The sequence below is a fragment of the Octodon degus genome, unplaced genomic scaffold, assembly GCF_000260255.1.
Source record: "Octodon degus isolate 3935 unplaced genomic scaffold, OctDeg1.0 scaffold00057, whole genome shotgun sequence".
NCBI lineage: Eukaryota > Metazoa > Chordata > Mammalia > Rodentia > Octodontidae > Octodon > Octodon degus.
Window position 1 is genome coordinate 4784010 of NW_004524633.1, and position 18789 is coordinate 4802798.

At 45.4% G+C, this 18789-nt stretch overlaps 1 protein-coding gene and 1 pseudogene across 1 annotated transcript in view; one reads left to right on the top strand and one right to left on the bottom strand.

Annotated features, from left to right (window-relative positions):
- LOC101575050 overlaps positions 1–18789 on the bottom strand; it is a 783209-nt pseudogene that overhangs the window by 459360 nt on the left and 305060 nt on the right.
- The window catches only part of Pde4b (phosphodiesterase 4B), a 358385-nt gene that overhangs the window by 43576 nt on the left and 296020 nt on the right, over positions 1–18789 (top strand). The window lies entirely within an intron of this gene.

Sequence of the window (18789 nt, forward strand, 5' to 3'; positions counted from 1 at the left end):
GTGTGTGTGTGGCCAGCTCAGCCCACCAGGGGGCGGGCTGGCTGGCATGTGGTGCTGGGGGATTGAACCGCGGTCCCTGATGCTTTGCCAAGCTTGTTCCAAGTAGGTGCTTTAGACCACTGAGCCATCTCTCCAGCCCCCATGCAATAATTCCTTTTCAGCTTCTGGTGATTATTTTCCCTGGGTACCTTCCATTTAAATATTAAAATTATTTGCATTAACATTAGAATGATTGATGCTGTACGAATCACATTTAAATAGCTAAATATAAAATGTTTAATGGTGATTTTTAATTAAAAACTAGCACACTTTTTCTAAAAAGAGGAAGCTGAACTACTATGACTTAGTGTATGATATATTCTAACATTAATGAATTTAAAATAATATGCTTGATTGCTTATCTGATGAAAGCAAATGTTGAGGTCTAATTCATTTTAATACGTTGGCTCATTACAGCAGTTACAACACTCATTCTTATCACATGCCCGAAATAAATTTTCAAAATTGTCTTTATATGAGAGAATGATATCTGAAGTCCAAGGTAACAGAGGGAGGGAGTGGAGGGAAATAGAAGAGTCGAACAGACTCGGGTTCAAATCCTGCCCTCCTCGCTTACACACTCTGACAGTCTGGTAAGTTCCCGAGGCCTCCTGAGCACTTCTTCTTCTTCTGGTCCCTTCCCAGTGTCGCCTGACCGGGTTGTTGCTAAGAGGTCTGAAGAGATGGCAGCAGGGGCCCAGGCTCCAGCCCGTTCTCAGCCCCCAGCAGCCCCCAGGAGAGCATCATTTCCTGTCCGAGAACTGTTCTGAAGTCCCTGGGCTTTCGTAGTTTTGAGTCAGCTCAGAGTTGATAAAACCTTTCGCTGGCACTGAAGCATTCCTGATCTGTTAAAGCAAAGATTGTTTTAAATGAAAAAATGGATGACTGCGTACAAGCAAAAAGCAGATATAAGTGCTGTCAGTAGAAATAGAACTCTACCATGTTTCGTAAACATCTGCGACTTTCCAGCGCCTTCCTAACGTCCAGGTCCCAATAGTAGGACCAAGCAGTGGTGAGACTGGAACCGCACTCGGTGACGTAGCTGTGTGCCATGTAATCAGCTACATTAACTATTTTCTTAGTGTGTGAGATTGACAAGTTCTTTCCCCAAATCCGGGGTTATTAAAACATGAGCTTGTCATGTGATTTGTGGGTTTGCTGCTAAAATCCATCTTTAAGGCGTCTCTTCAAGGAAGAAGGGGCCAGCTGGCCAGTGTGCTCTGTGCTGTCACACTAGCGCTCCTGAGTGCTTTGGGGACAGGAAGACGAGAACGTCTGAGCCCTTTAACAGCAGTTCTTTGAGCTCTGAGGAGAAGCGAAGGAAATTAAAGTAAACCTTTCTGAACTTTTGGCCAGATACAGTATAAAACAAAATAAAATAATGAAATGTAGAAGTCAATTAATTGGATTTGTGGCCCGGTTTCAATCAGTCTGTTTTAAATCTTTGCACAAAACTGGTAGAGCAGCTTACATGACAGTTACCCAAGAAAATGGAAAATTTCCCAAACTCGTGCTGGGTAGGAAACAAGGCCTCTTTTAAGGCAGTGCAGAACCCAGCGGTTTGGGTTTCATTGAACTGGCTTAGTGGTTGCAGTTTCTATAAGTTCCACGTGGAAACTTCAGGGCACACAGCAGCTGAGCTCTCTTCTTGTGTCACCTGGGTGCAGCTGCTCTATCAGTGGTCTCGGTACATTGTCCAGGACCCTTGTGATTTTTTTTTTCTGCAAAACTGGATTTCTTTCCAAAGACCAACAAAACCGTGAAAGTCAAACTCATGAAAAGCTGACCCTAATGGGAGGGAGGGCAGGAAATCCAGTTGAATCTCTTTCTTAAGGAGCCCTTGGCACCCATTCACTTAAACATTAGCAAAGAGCTGTGGCCGCGTCCAAGCCAATGGGCAATGATGCTGTGTTGTGCAGGGAAGCAAGAATTTGGCTTTTTCTTTTGCAGTTGTCTAGAGGCAGAGGAGAAAATTGGGCTGGTTGCAGCTGGTGAGGGACCGTGCTCAGTGAGGACTGAGGACGTAGTGCTGGGACCACAGCTCAGTGTCAGAGGCACCAGGCACTGCCGGGTGCCCGTCAGCTGTTATGTGGGACATCTCTGATGTACCTGCCCCATCTCATTTCCTCACCATGTCTATGGGTGGGAAATATTTTAACCTCATTCCAATTTCTGGAGAAATTACCCTAAAGAATCTTCATGGCCTACTAAAGGCCATAGGATAGGAAAGGTTGGACCTAAGGCCAAGTTCTAGAGGTATCTCAGCCTTTTTTCCACATACAGCATCATAGTTTGAAGTGTCTATAATTTATCTCTTACTTGGTTGGATTTATCAATAGTAAATTGAACTTTGCTCAAAATATTGACAGTGTTTTTCAAAACAAGCTATTGTAAAGCCTTAGTGTGCCTAAACATGTTGATCAAAACTCTGATGAAGTTCTGTGTCATTGGGACTCTGTTGTGAAATAAAATGACTTATGTTTAGGAGACAAAATGATGAACCATTTGCATATGGCCGGCATTTCCATCTGATAATTTAGGGTTCAAATAGCTTGCTATTTGGATTGCTTTAGTAGACTGATCACAAGCTCACTGTTTTTCAAATAAGTGCTTGAAACATTTGGTGCATATTTAATTAGATAAACATTTCTGGACTCAAAATGAACAGAGGAGTTTTATAAAATCAATATAGTTAAAATTCATGTAGAGTAAAATCACATTAAGTTTCTCTTATGCTTCAGAAATGTACATAAAATAGTCTGCATAACTTAGGAGAGAAAGAGTTTTAAAATTTTGAATACAGAGCTCTCTCAAAAGTTCCATATTAGGGCCAGTGAGATAGCTCAACAGACTAAGTGCCTGCCTAGGCAAGCACAGTGTCTGGGGTTCAATTTTAGCACCACATGCTACCCTGGCCCTACCCCTGGGCGTGTTGAGCCACCCCCGAGTCTGGGCATGGTGGTGCATGCCTGTAGTCCCCCACTGGGGAGGCTGAAAACAGGAGGACCACCAGGAAAGGAGTCTGAGCTGCATATGAGACCCTGTACCAAATACATTTTTAAAAAGTTCTACATTTTACAGACTTATATGAACATTTCTTAATAAAATCTGACTTTTTTAATGACATCATTGTAAACAGTAATTACTGAAACATCTTGTTAACTGCCATTAATGCAGTTTTTCAGTATAGATTCTCAAACTAGTGCTAGGTTACCAGATATCTGATTCCATTATTTTGAAACAAAATATAACTCTTCTACCTCCTCAGAAGTAAAGCCAATTGCCAAAAACAAAGCATCCTAAACTCAAAATTAGAGATTCTGAAATCCTTAAGATCCCTTCAAACACCTCCCCTTACATGTTCCACTGAAGTGACTCTTCACAGTGTCACCTGCCCAAACGTTTCGCTGCGCTGTTTCTCCTGAGCTTATTCAGGAGCATCACTGGACGTTCACGAGGACTGACACGATGTCCACACCCGAGCGGCTCTTCTCCAGTGCGCTCCACACAGAGGCGGCTGAGACATTTGCTCTACCCCTAACATGCTCATGTGAAGACAAGAAACGGGGACACGAAGATGGCGAGTGTGTGGACTCTTGCTGAGCAATCCGTACGTGATCTGCTCAGAGAGGAGATGCTCTTGAAAAACGGCTCTCAAAGGATGAATGAGAGCCTCAGAAAAATGGGCGTGAGCATGAAAGGCAGCGGGAAGTGACACCGACCCAGCTGCTGTGTGACCAGAGCTCTGTACATTGAGACACGCACGCGGAGGAGGGGGGTGGAGGGAAGCCCAGCTGCAAGGCGAGAACCTGACCACACCTGGGGCCTCCTGGGAGTGGGCCCTGGCCTGGTACCTGGCGGGCACTTCAGGGCTCTGTTCAGAGTAGCCTGATCATTACTATTTTTCGCTCTAGTGGAAGTGCGGGAGAGATGCTCGAAAGGGTGACCCTGGAGGCTGAGACTCTCCTTCGGACCTGACTGTGAATACTCTAAGCTGCATATGCTGAGACTTCGATGAGGTCTATGGTGGCAGAGATGGATCGGGAGACCCAGAGAAATCTGTGTCGATCACCTATGGCGTGGGAATGTCAAGCACTCATATTCAGCAACAGGAATATCTGGACTTTCGTGAGACCTGAAACCTAATACAATTTGAGAAAAACAGTGAGATTTTGGATTCAAAATTAGGCACAAAAGGTGGTTTGTTTGAAATGAGCAAAGAAATCACAAGGTTATGCACACATTAAGGAAATAGGGAAAGACACAAACCTCACAAATATTGAGAAAAAGAAATGTACGTCATTAGAACATGTCTCAGCTTCCCTTTAGCCACAGGCCAAAACTGCCTGTAGCCACTTGCATATTTCTCAACAGGAAGAAATGCGACATAGACCAGAATTTAAAGAGGACTTAGAAGAGCAGCAAACCACCTAGAGTCTTTGTTTCTCGGTAATCAACTGCTCAGCTCTATCTGGTGGACCCCAACCCTGACGGGGCCGCCCTCTTTCTTATCTGGTACATGAGAGAGCCTCAACTTTGGATTGAGAAAATTCTGAATTATCAGAAACTACGTGTTTTGGCCACAGGGTGGAATAGGGCTATCCAAGTTGGTGGTAAGGGTGGGGGCTGCTCAGCGAGGAGGGATTTTGCAGCTTGGCATCACAGGGGAACGCTCCCCTCCTGTGATGTTTATTCTTTTTGTACCATTGGGAATAAAATGCCCCTAATATTGAGATACAATCGACTCTGTGAGAACCCAAAACTTGAAACCCATTATTAATCAGTGAAGATAAACTTTCTGAAATTTGTATCTAACTTGTACCTGAGCAGAAAAAAGATAGCAAAACTAAGAATATACCAGCTTTTATAAGCTGTTCTATTTACAGGAGACCAAATATTAGTGTTACAGTATTAATTCCTGTGATTTTGTTCACATTTTTGAGTCAACTAGTTAATCCAGGAGAAATGTGGCAAGTTTTTGTGAGATACGCTGTTCAGGAGACTTTTCTTCTCTGATTTGAGAGACAGGACAGGGCAGGGACCAAGAGCAGGCCTCTGCAGTGAAGTACGTTGGTGGACTCCAGGGCTGCCTGCCTCCTGGCTGTGCCTCACTTTCTTGTGCTGTGGTTTCATTCCTGTCAAATGGACATGCTTATGACCTACTTTGATAGGGTGCTGAATAGACTCGGGGTATCTCTGCATGGGAGGATGCTGGAATCTCGGACTGGCACTTCAGATAAGCATCAGAAAGGGGTGTCCTGTTGTCACCATCTAAAAAGGAGGGAAAGTAGCTTTCCTTAGGCTGGCCTAAAAGTCCCTGTATGGCGGAGTCTGCCTGAGGTCCCGACAGTGCCCACATGTTCAGCTCAAAGCTATTGTTTCTCAAGCCATTCCACGTGGGGGTTCAGACATAATCTGTGGTATCCAGCTCACGTTGAGCTGCATTAAGACAAATATTTTAGAGGCAGCAGAAACATCTGTACGGGTTTTGTGCCTTAGAGACAGCACTCCAGGTTCCAGGGAAGGGCTGTGAGCGCGAGTGCCCTTTCTCAGTTGTGAGCTCAGGAGGCGCCAGGTTACCTTGGGCTGTGGGCACACACAGCTTTCGTCAGAGCTGCTGGAATACTGGCCTGTCCAAGTTTGCTGGTACAAGTGCAGACCCCTTGAGAGGCAGACTGCCGACGTGGATGAACTAAATTCCACCCTGGCATTAGATGTGCTCTCCAGCCAAGGGAAGTCTCGCTTGCTTACTTAGCATCTGTGATCTTGTGAAGCTGGGGATGGCTACCTGTGGGTGTGAGTAAAGCGAGAGGCTGCGAAGGGACATGTGAGTCATTCCCGTGGAGTACGCAGAAATTCTGTTCTCTGGATTGTGACTGCAGCTGTCTTTGGAAGCCCCATCGCCACGTTTGGCTTTGCTTCCAGTATCTTCATTTATCTGCCGCACTCGGCACCTCGTCCCCTACCTCAGCAGAAAGCTCGGTGCACTGTCCTTGCTGTGCCCCTGGAGGGAAGCAGCCTCTGAGCACAGGGCGCAGGTGACTCTTAGCGGCACTGCTGCTGGCTCTGATCAGGAAACGTTCATTATCCAGCAGCACTTGCTGTTATGAGTAAACTTTTCCCTGCGAGCCACCCCCACACCCCAAGGCTTCTAGATGAGTTGTTTTCTGACAGAGAAGGAGCAGTCAACCTCACCATCCTCCTACATAACAAGGAATAATCTTTCCTGCAGTCAAGAGCCTGGGCTCCCGTGGGCGTGTCCTCTCATGACTTGGGGCCCGGGAGGAAGGATGTTTGACCAGATCTTATTTAATTTAAGAGAGCAGAACTATATCTATATGTATGTGGTTTGATGTGATGTTCAATAATTATCTAGACGGTGTAACAACCATGTCAGCCATGATGGATGCTACAGAGGAAGTCGTTAAGGGGAAATAAGTCACGGAACTCACGGGAGTTGCTCATAAAAGGAGTGATGCCGCTGTCTGGTCTCCTTCCTTTACACCTGTGGAAGCACGGGCAAAGTAGAGGGGACTTGTTCAGGGTGCGCAGCAGGCAGCAGCAGTGACGGTGGGTAGAGCAAACCGCGTCAGCCCGGTGCTCTTCATCCTCCATTATTTTATGCCTGCAGCGAGGTTGAAAACGTCAAAACAGCTTGGGCTGGGAGACTCCTGGCCAACAGCCAGCCTTCTTCACCTGACACTGGCCTCCGCACGGGAAGGCCACTTTTCCATGTCTGTACACTCAGTGAAGAAGGAAGTGCAGACTCCTCTATTTTTTTTAAGCGACATTATTAGTGCAGAGGGGAGGAAACTCTCAATGAATAAGCTCCAAATCTTCTGCAGCTGTCTTGTGCGATGATTGCTATGGTAACTGATTGGCCTGCTGAACTGTGAAGCTTTTCCTGGGTTCTCAATATCTTATATTTGAATTAATTTTTGAAATACGTATTATTTGTTGAAAGTGGAAGGAGTATAAACTTAGAATGAGATTAGATTCTATTTCAGATTCTACTGTGAACCTGAAGCCTAAAGGACCTAGATTCATCTGACATTCATTTCTGTTATTATGAACGGGCAGGTTGCAAACCCGAGCGTTTACAGCTGCCGGGCCGGCTCAGGGCACGCGCTGTGCGCATGGTGCTTCCAGTGCCTGGTTGTCAGAGGACAAGAGAGGGTGGGTGACTGGCACCCTGTGCTTACAGGCAAGGCCAGCACGGCTTGACTGGAAAAACACCTTTCCTGGATGTCCCACAACGTAAAGGGAAAACGATGATGATGATGAGAAATTCTCAAAAAAAGCACCTGGGATACAATTGCTCACTAAGCCTCCATTTCACATTAAAGAACCAGCTCATGTAAATACCATGTAGCTGATTGGAATTAAAATTAGTACGCTGGTGTCCATGGAACATCTGTGGCTGCACGGAAAACCCACTTCACCCTCCCAGAAACGCAGCAGGGCATCTGCTATAGGGCTTCACTTGTGCCCACTGCCATGCAGCCCAGGTTTTCCAGAAAATAGAGGAGGTGACAAGATGGGCTGGTACACAGTGAACAGGCAGGCTCCTGCACCTCTCAGCCCTCGGGGTTTCGCCACCGTGCACGGCTTCTAAGTGCCCCTTTGTTCCGCTGAGACACAAACTGAAGCCCATGTTAATTTCTGCATTAAAAATGGGAAAATAAATTTAAGGGTCATACACTGATGTTGAAGATTTAGAGAAAAAGTAGCAGGGTGAAAACCCTGTGCAAAGAAGTAAGAATTATATTTCATACACTGCTAAAGGAATACTTTGAAATGCAAGTGTTTGGGGCCAGAGGCAACTCAACATCCCTTTTCCCAGGCTCCTTTGATTCTGAGGTTCATGTCACACACGTGACATTGGTGTGGCCCCAGAGACTGAAGCAGCGCAGGTGTCACGCGCTTGCTGATCTGAGGAACTTGGACATCTCTCCATGCTGCCTGCGTCCAGCTGCAAGCACAAGTGTGATTCATTATCAGCGGAAAGTCTCCGGCTGGTCCCTGAAGGCTCAGCTGCTCCACAGACCTATCGTATCGGGGGCTGGGCAGGAAGGAGGCTCTGAGCAAACTTGCTGCCACCGTGACGTTCATGACGTCACTGAGTGGAAGCAGAATCTGGAAAATCCTGGAAACAGCTGTGTCTTCTTTGCTTGACTCCACGAGAACCTAAGGAACATGAAGAGCGTGATGGGCTGGGTGGATTTCTCCGCGTATACTTAGCACTTTCATAAATACGCACATACTTGCCTACATAAAAATATGCGACTTGAAATTTCCTGCTAATGCATAAGACTCATAATACCCTGTAGACTGAGAAGGCTGTGGCCTGGTGTCACAAACCACACTTTACTTTAAAAGCAGTACCGTTTAGGTAGCGTAGCATGCGCACTCAACAGGTTGAGAAGCACAAGGTGGGTTCTCTGCTGAGGGCGACCTTTCATGCCAAGCGTCACATCTCAACCTCAGGGACTAAGGTGGCTGCCAGTGAGGGAGGGTCTCCTGCATGGCTGTGTGAGGCTGTGGCTTTGGAGATTGAGAGGGATGTATCACAGTTACTATAGAAACCAGTATTGTTCTAGTCGTGGACACACAAAGGACAGACTGCAAACTGAGGGGTGGAAAAGCAACTGAAGGACAAGCTGTGCCGACACCCTGCAAACCTGTCCTGACTGAGAGAACCTGCCCTGACTGGGAGAATTGCCACATTCAGGGATCGGGAGCCAAGCTGTTAGAAATCCCCACAGGATGCCTGTAATCCCAGTGCTTGGGAGGCTGAAAACAGGAGGATTGGTATGAGTCTGCTCTGTGTAGTGAGACCCTGTAGACCCTGTACTAAATACATTTAAAAAAAAAAAGAAAAGAAAAGAAAACGAAATCCCCACAGGAACCTTGGCAAACAGTACCACGACCAGGTGGGTACCAAGAAATGATGCCTTTTCTGCTTTTAAAAGTTGTCTTTTCCCCAGCCTTTTTTTCCTTTGGGGTTACTGTTTGAATTGTGAAGTCTTTCTTCAAAATTAAATTTGAAGCAGAACAAAATAAGGAAAATACTGGAGTTAATGGTAGGCTATGCATCTGATTCCTGTACCTTAGAACTTAGGGCAAGTCACTGGACCTGACTTTAAGATAAGAAAAGAATAGCAACCTTATAATTACTGGGCTAATATATGCGACACCCAAATGGAAACCCAATACCATGGAGCGAACTTGGGGGAAGAACATTGGAATCTGGGATTATAATACATTTTAGGCTTGAGCGTGAAGAGAAAAAGAAGAGAGAAGAAGTTATCCCCCTTGATTCCTCCTTCAAAAAAATGATTTGATTAGGTTTGAATACTATGGATAGGGGTAGAAAACACTTATATTAATTGCTTTTATAGATTTATATTAATCTATCCATGGATAATACCTTATACATGCATGAGTAAAATGGTAAAAAATGTTACTTTTGCCCTTCAAAAAGGTCTTATGGCTGATGTTACTTAGTAATTTTGTCAACTTGGACATATTGCCAAATAAATTTATTTTTAAATTTCTTATGTCGTGCTTGGGACGTGCAAGGCGACGCCTGTGTAACACTCAGTACACTGTGTGGAGTGGGTCACCTGTCGATGCGCACCCTTTGCTTCCTCCAGTAGACACAGTGAGGCTTGGATGCCTCCTAAGGACACAGCTGCCCCAGGGTCGTGTGCCCTCCTGCAGCCAGCTCCCATGGCGGTGCCACCGGGTGGCCAAGGGCGCAGCCACCTTGGCTGACTGGGGGACTGCTCCGTGGTCCTGCGGTGTGACCGCGGTGGTAACAGGGCTTTCCTCGTCAGTCGGTTTTCCCTGATGCCAGTCGTGCCTCCTCCTGTCTCCGCGGTGGGTGCGGAGTCCACCTGCTTGCCCTCAGGAGTGCCCGGTGCGCAGGACTCCCTGTCCAGGCCAGGTTCGTGCGGCCCGCAGTTGGTGTCGCGCACTCACTTCTATTACAAGTACATTGGCACGTGGATAATTTTTTCCATTTGAAATATCAACGAAGTTACAGAGTCAGCTTCGGATGTGCGCATGGCCTCAAGTTACCTACGTTACAATTCATAGAGGTAGCACTGCTGACAAGCCTTCAGTTTCCTCGGGTTTTACATGTACAATCTTAGCTCCTAGTACTTTGGAGAGAATGCCCCAACCCCAGGGTTTAGGGGGCTCTAAATAGTCCTCTAATCCCTCATAGAAATGGCAAGGCTCGGGCCAGAGGGCCGAAGGTCGGGGTGAGGCACCCGTGGCTCCTCCTCCGGCTTCCCGCGTTCGGACTCTGCCTTTGCCCCCCTTCCGGCTCCTTGAGCCTCGTTCCAGCTCGGAGATCCCGCAGCTGCAGCCCTTCCCAGAGCTGAGAAGCCCTTTAAGAAGCACATTTTGGTGGCCGGGTGGATGGCTCAGTGGAATAAGCGCTTCCCTGGCAAGCGCAAGGGCCTGAGGTCAATCCCCGGTTGCGCTCCCAGCTCTGCGCTGCTCTGGACTCCCTCGCGGGTATGAAGCAGAAGCTTCCCACCGCGAGGTGACCCGGAGGAGGCAGGCTGAGTCGTTTCTTCATCGCGCGCAGCCCTCCACGTCTGTGTCCGCCTTCTCCACGAGATGAGAAACGTCGTCAGCATATTTTAGTCTCAATAAAGTAGTGCATTATTTAGAGCCCGATTTAGCCTCTGCAGTGTGTTTACTACTAAATGCGCGGCCCTGTATATGCCCTGGATTTATTTTCCTTTCATGTCATACTAAGCAGATAATTAATAAAGTAATTGAGGTTTATTTATCTTTCCTTTCATGCCTTAGTAGTATTTTATAACTCGTTCGCTTGTACAAAATGCTTTCACATAAATACGTCAATGTTTGTTGAATAATACAATATGCGTTTGGGTATTCGCACACCAGATCTGAGAACTGGGAGAGCCCCACTTGGTGTCAGCCTTTTAGTGACTCCAGGTGGGCTCACCATCCCCCTTTGCAGATACGGAATATAAAGACCTGCGCACGTGCGTGTTGCTTGCACCTGCTGTGTACTGCGTCTCAGGCAAGTACGGGGGAGGGGGTGCGCGTGTTGTATTTTAAAATAGTTATCAAGAAACCAACCCATAACAAATGCTGGAGGGGCTGTGGGGAAAAAGGAACTCTTCTCCACTGTTGGTGAGGGTGTAGACTGTACAACCACTGGAAATCAGTGTAGAGACTCCTCAAAAAAATTAGGATTAAAAGTTTCATTTAACTCAGCTATTCTCCTTCTGAGTATTTTCCCAAAAGAACTGATGTGTACCAATGTTTATAGCAGCACAATTTGTCATAGCTAAATCTTGGAAACAACTGAAATCCTCATCAACTGAGGATTGGTGTTACATAGATTTTTTTTTTTTTTTTTTTTTTGTACTGGTGATCGAACTTGGAACCCTCAGTTTGCCAGGCAGGTGCTTTTGCCACTAAGCTATATCCCCAACCCTATAAATGTGGTATTTTTATGCAATGAAGTATTACTCAGCTATAAAGAATGATCAATTCCAGGCTTTTATAGATGCATGGCTGTAACTAGACACCATACTGATAAGTGAGCTACATCAGACACATGTGTAAACATTGTGTTGTCTCCCTAGTGTAAGAACCTCAAAGAATAAGTAAAATCTGAAAGGTACAGTGGATATGCCGTGAGAGGGAGAGAGACTGCTCAAAAGGGAACAACAACTAGGGGGAAGGAAAGGAGAAGGAAAGAATATATATTTTATGATAACTAAGATAATTTTACTTCTAATTTCTATTGGTTCATTGTAGGGAACAGTTAATGCTTAATTTTTTTAACCAACTTTGCATGCTTATCTCTGGTAATCTGAGCAAATACCTTGAAGATAACGATGACAATATAACAATTGTTGAATTTCTATCATCTTGTTTGAAATTCTGCATTGCATCTAGTTTTTAATTATTATTTTTGTTGTCTTTAAAATAAAAAAAGAAACAAGGAACAACCTATTTAAAGTTGTTGAAGTTATTGTCCCAGGCAGCTCTTACATGAGTAACCAGAGACACAGAGAGGGGAAGTGACCTAGCCGTGGTCATGGTGGGTGGGCCCTGACACCACCACCACCACCCTTATCCCAGGAGGGTGGCCAGCTGCCCCATTGTCCCAGCCTGAGGGCTCTCAGTACTGACTCTGAAATCTACACTCTGCTATTTTCACCTGTTGCTGTGGTTTGTGCTTTTATTTTATTTTTTTAAATCACAAAGGTATCCCAGAATGACAGTTAATGCCTGCAGTCCTAGAACGTGGAAGGCCGAGACAGGAAGATTGCCATGAGTTCAAGGCCAGTGAGGGCTATATGGCATAAGTCTTCCTCCTCAGAAATCAATAAATAATAAATAAATAAGCTAAGGGTAAAAAGTTTAAAAAATCACAAAGGTGATCATGGTATATTTGTCTGAAACATATAGTATTTACAAGAGCTAATATAGAATCCAGTGGGTCTACCACCCTCTTTCTTCTATCTCAATTTTATTTTGTATTTTAAGTTATTTATATTTTAGGTTGCTCATATTAGAGAACCTGTAATATTTAGCCTTCTGTGAAGGTATTTTTTAATTGCATGGAATTAGTTGTGAATAATCAAGCTCCTGCCAGACCTAAGAAATCCCTGAAGTCTCCGTGTTGGAAGCTAGTGTCGCATAGGTGCCCGAAGCTGCTCGCGCCTCGCTGCCTCGAGGTGGGCTCTGCACTGTGAAGAGCGCGTTCTTCACTCTTCTGTACTGATCAGGGGATGTGCAGCTAGTGCTCACTTGCCTTCTGTGAGCCCCTGTTGCCTCTGGGCTAGCGATACCACACGCTCAGACTTGTTTCCAGGGTGAAAGGTGGATGCAGGATTGACAACCCTGCCAGTGAAGAAGCTGTGTCCTGCCCCAGAGGATGGAAGCCCTTGCAAGGCAGCTGATTTCAGCTGTCTCTCATGCTCTGCTAAGACACCAGGTTCATGGGAACGGATCACTGGGCTTAGCGCGGTTGGTTAGAAGGAAAGTTTTAGACTACCCTGTCCTGTTCTTTCCCTCCATAGCAATGCCTCCTTGCTCTGCAGGAACATGCCCCCAGGCCTCCATGCCACGTGTTTAAGAAACCAGATTCTTTTTTAACTTTCTACAGTGTAGTTTCTCATAAGATGAAGTATTAGAAATCAAAAGAATGAGAGTAAATAAAATTGTGAGATATACGCTAAATCATGACAACACCTTGAAACAATTTTGCATTAAACATAGTGACAGATAGACAAGGAGTTTGTGGTAGTGTATTCTGCCTCCACAAAGGTAAGAACCAGGAGCATTCCATTGTGTGACACAGTTTGCATTTGTATTGTAACAGAGATGCCATTTTTGTAAACACTACTGGGTGTAACTATTTCTGGCGATCTACCCCCAGGACAAAACATTGTCCTTTTATTTTTTCCTATGACAGATTCAGCTTTATTATTTTGATATTTTTATGGTCTGTTACATATGTGATGCTTACTGTTTCTTATCTTTAAAATTATTATTCTAATGCAGTGATTTTCTAGCCATCGGGCCTTCTGAAGGCAACAAGAAAAAGGTAAATAAAAAAGGAAATAAATAGCATTTTAAATTTTCATTTGAATTTTTTTTTTTGTTTTAGATTCCTGGTGAATTATGAGGGAGGGAGGAAAAGAGAGAGGGAGAAGAAGAGATCAGGAGGGAGAGAGACAGAGACAGAGAGAGACAGAGAGAGTAAGAAGGAGGAAGAAGAAGAAAAGGAAGAAAAAGAGGGAAGAGGAGGAAGAGGTGGGGGAGGAAGAGGAGAGATAGAGAAAGAGAAAGAGCAAAGATGCCTTCCCTGGCTGTGGTCTAAGGGCATTGAAGCTATAGAAAAGTTGTCACAGTGAGGTCGTATTAATGGCCTTGGAGGCAAAAGATGAATAAGTAAACAGAAAATACAGTGAGAATATAAATGTGGGAAAAGCCAAAGATTCTTCCTCTCTTTGCAATTCATCTTTGACCATGTGGCAGAAAATGAGCCCCATAGGAAATGAGCCCACCAAGATGTCCACAGATGCCCACTCCCTCCTTCCCGTGGTGTTCCTTGGTAGAAGTAGCTTTGCAGATGGTGAAAGACGTGGACCTTATCAGGGCGGTTAGTCCGTCTGGGGTTGAATTGTATGCATCTCTAAAGGTAGAGACCTCTCCTGCCCTCCTGGCCGTGGTCAGGGAGGACGGTGACCGCCTCCCAGGTAGCTGCAGTGCTTATGGCTTTGCAGAAGGAGCACAAGTGTCCTGAGGGGGAAGAATCTGGAAACTGGAAAGGAGGAGGAAATGGATTCTGCCCGAGAGACTCCAGGAAGGGTCCTGACCCTGCTGGCCCCTTGATTTGTGCCCAGGGAACCCTGTCTCAGTCTTCTCACCTCCTGATCTGTCAGGAAATTAATTTCTGTAACTTTAGTCCCTAAACTCGAGTTCTGCGTTCTTTGTTGGTTTTGTGGGGGTGGGGGTGGGGGTGGGGGTGGGATGGTATTGGGATTGAACCGTACCAAAGAGTCTGCCCCGGCTGGCCTGGAAGTCTTCCTGCTTCCCAAGTAGCTGGGAACCTGAGCTTGTTTGTGCAATCACGACTTAGTACAGCCACCTACAGGTTACATGTTCTGGGAGGGGAATCATGTTACTTTTTGTCTTTGAACAACTGTTTCGCTCTGTCAATAAGGCGCACCGAATTATCATCGCCTGCCCGAGGGAATCTCACTCACAGGAGGCCTCACTGGCTGGGCCATAGACCCGCGTGGAACTCGCTTCGCGCGGTGCGTGCTCACGCCGGCTGGTTGCGTGCCAGGAACGTTAGCGGCTGGGGATTCCACGCAGAGGAGCAGGTTCGCCTCACCCTGACCGTCGTACCAGTGTTAGCGGGACTGCGTCTGCAGACTCCTCCTCTTCCAACTGCACGTTTCTTGAGGAAAAGGGCTTTTCTCTCCTTTGCTTCGGCTCAGCACTGCTTGAGCATTATCACGGCCGAAGCGACTCTCCCCAGAGCTAACCCGCAGGTCCCCCACACTCTAAGGTGTCCGCACATGGTGTGGAATCAAGGAACGGCTCAGTTTCTTTGGCCTTAATGTTGGTTGAAGATAACTTCTAATGGACCTTGGAAAATGTAAAACAATTTTTATCCAACATGGCAGAGAGCAAGGAAAAAGCCCAAATAGAATCCCAAGTCTAGACACATACTTGGATTCCAGCTCTGACTTCAGAAACAGTTTCTAAGTACATTGTTCTGTGAAAATTAAATTGTAAGTGACAGATCTGCCAAGATTAATTCTTTAACTGCCATTGTATGGCGTGCTGCATGAATGTCAACAGCTCCCATTGATTCACACGGGAATGCGGCCAGCTGACAGTGCCGGAGGTGGTTCTTCCTGACTCCATTTGTCCCTGGGTTCAGAAGCTTTGGGATTGCATTTTGCAGGACTAAAGGGCCTAGACTCTTCGGTGAGTGTTTTTGACACTATTTCTGACATTTTGGGTGTTATGCAAAGTAGGGAAAAAGGGACTATGATCTAAATTTGAGAAATTTGTATTTCCTATAAAAGTTCTCCTGTATTTGAAATATAATCTGTTCTTAATCATATCTGTTCTATCCCTGTCCCTAAATATGTATCTGTCCCTAACCACATGATGCTTTTCCTGAAAGGATTTTGAAAAAGATGGGACACTGTCACTCCACTCCACACTACGATTGCTGCCAGATATGTGTGTGACTATTGAACACTTAGAACGTGGATAGACAGCGTGGAATGTAGAAAGATGACAGATAGATAGATCAGATGTAGTATAGAGTATGCACTGGATTTTGAAGATTTTATAAAACAGAAAAAGTTGGTAAGCTCTCTCCTGAGGAGTTTATATTGAAATTATGTTGAGGGCCAGCGAGCTAGCTCAGCAGTCCAAAGCCCCTGCTTAGGCAAGCTTAGGCAGCTGCAGGGGACTGTGGTTCCCAGCATCACATGCCACACCAGCCCTGACCTCAGGGCAGGCTGAGCCAGTCAAAAAAGTATGTTGAAATGGTAATATATTGGATGCATTTTGCTTCTAAAATTAATTTATTTTTAATATGGCTATGAGAAAAGAGGCAATTATATCCATGCTCTTCCTAATATATTTCTGTAGGCAGTGCAGCTTTAGGTTTTAAATGAGTCATTTTTCTTCTAGGAGAAGATGGGCACTGTGTTTGGAGGATGACCCCTGAGCAAGGTGGTGTCTGGTGCTGTGGAAACCCTTCCTACATGCCCCTTCTCTTCTCAAGGCCGTTTCTCCAGACAGGGGTCCCTTTCTTGTTACGAGCAAATGCTAGGCATGGTGGATATGAGTGAGGGGGACAGCATGGAATGCCATCAAAAGAAATTAGCAGCACAGAGAATGGGGAGCGGGCAGCGTGCTCTGTGAAGCGTATCCAGGCTCCTGGGCCTCTCTCCAGGGAGCTTAGAGGCTGTCCCTTGAAAATGAGAAAGATGCCACTCCATTCCCCAGTTACAGATTACATGTGGTTTCTAGCAAGAAATGAGAGCCCAGGAGAGTGTGAGATTTTCACCTGGTCTGCTACCATCTTCCTACTAAATACCAAGTGAAATTGTTTGGAAGGATGAGTTTGTCACTTTGTGGTTGTGAAGCTGTATCCACTTGACTGATTTGGGAGCCATCCTCAGTTGGGTGAAGTGCATTTCTGTGGGCACTATGAGAGCATGGGGGTCATGGAACTGTGGTCTGGGCCTCTGTCCTGGCCCTTATCCCTTCCTCTCTGGTCCTGTTGTCCTGTTCTATGTCCTGGCCTTCATAGACTAAGCATTCTTTCTCCACCATGTCATTCCACCATGATATTTCTACCCTGGAGCTGGCTGACCAAAGCCATAAGCTCCATGTTAGCACAAAGGAGAGATCTTCAGTGTCCTCTGACTATACAATGAGCATCTATTTTTGAAGTTCTTAATTATCTCCAGGGAGAGAGGGATATAACTGTGAGGTTCATACAGAAGCACTTACAAGTGATCACACTTACTTCCCCAAATGGGCCTTTGCTTGCTTTAGGAGTAAAGATGAGAGGTTGCTTAATCATCTAGCTTTGCAAAATGTGGAGTGCTTTTTGCATTTTAGCTTTGAAAAATTACTAATATTCCATATCCCTAATCATGGAAAGTGATAATTTTATCCAAGAAGGCAAACCCAAACACTAATATTTTCCTTAAAATAAAAGGCAGGGGCTACTCTGGACTTCTTTATAAAACACTATTCTCTATAGTAGAAAAGTCAGTGCTAAGCATGGAAACTGGCAGCTGTAGTTCATAAGCCAGAACAGCACTCCATGCAGTGCAGTGGCGAGGGAGTCAACTGGCGGGTGCTGGAGCGCTCTCTTCTATGAGCTAGACGTTCTCTCAGATGGCAGAGGAAATGAAACTTGTTCTGCATGACTTCAGCTGAATTAGGAAGAAGAAATGATGTTGAAGGAGCAGGAAATTTCTTTAAGTGTTACTAAAGAGCCTCTTAGCAAATAGAAATTCCTGTGAAATCGGTGGCACTCGGAGGCTTTGCTCCCCAGGAGGGGATGTGCTCAGCAGAGGACTGGCGGCTGCCTCTGAAGTATTCCACAACAGGATGGTGACCTCATGTAGAACTTAAGGTGTAAACAGGCACTTACCAAGATGCTTCAACATTAAGATTTTATGGAAATGTTGATTTGTCTTCATTGTTTTCTAAAAAGAAACTTCCAATATCTGTAGTGCATAATCCTTTGCAAATCTGAGTACAATTCATTAACACATTTAACATCGTTAGCCAGGCGCAGTAGCTCATCCTGTAACCCCAGCCATAGGGAGGCTGAGGCAGAAAGATTGCCATAAATGTAAGGCTAGTCTGGGCTACACAGTGAGTTCAAGGTCCACCTAAGTTACAGAGCAAGACCTTGTCTCAAAAACACAACAAGAAATTAAAAAATAAGGTTGTTGAGCATTTGAACAATTTATTGTGCTCTCTTTCACTTGCTCCCTTCAGCGGAGAGAAGAACACGTTTTTCTGTGTGGATCTGATATTCCAGGAGAGACCTTCACTGGGAGATGACTGAAGAGAAGGCGGTGTTTCTGCAGTCCTCCCACACAGACGTGGTCCAGGGTGGGATGGCTCTGTTGGTACAGTGTGTCACTTTTCTGATCTTGTTGGAACATTGGCCAGCTAACTCCTCATGAGGCTCATCAGCACACAGATGCCTCGTGGTGGGCTCATTTTGTCCTCTAGTGCTTTTGGACAATGAGCGTTTTTGAAAGGCATTGAGCTGAAACCATCACAGCACTGTGGACATCGTGAGGCGTCTTTAGTTTCTTACTCATTTGGAGTGTCAAAATGTTAGAACAAGAAGAGAAGATGGATGGTATTTATTTCAGTGTCTCTAAATTCTGGATATTCTTTAAAATTGCCTGGAAATTTAAAAAGGGTTTATCAGGATGTGGAACTCCTATTGGAAGATTCTGATACCATTGTTCTAAAATAATTGTTGGGCTGTTGCTTGTTTTCGACAGCTCCTTGGTTTGTTCTGTTGAAAGCGATAACTTCACAAGCCAGGACTGAGAGACACTATTCTTCTCTAGTTTTGTTTTGCTTGTTTTAGATTTTAAATTCTCAGAATCTGCCTGGAAAGCACACTGTGAGGACCAGGAGAATAACAGCTCCTCCTCTGGCTGCAGAGAC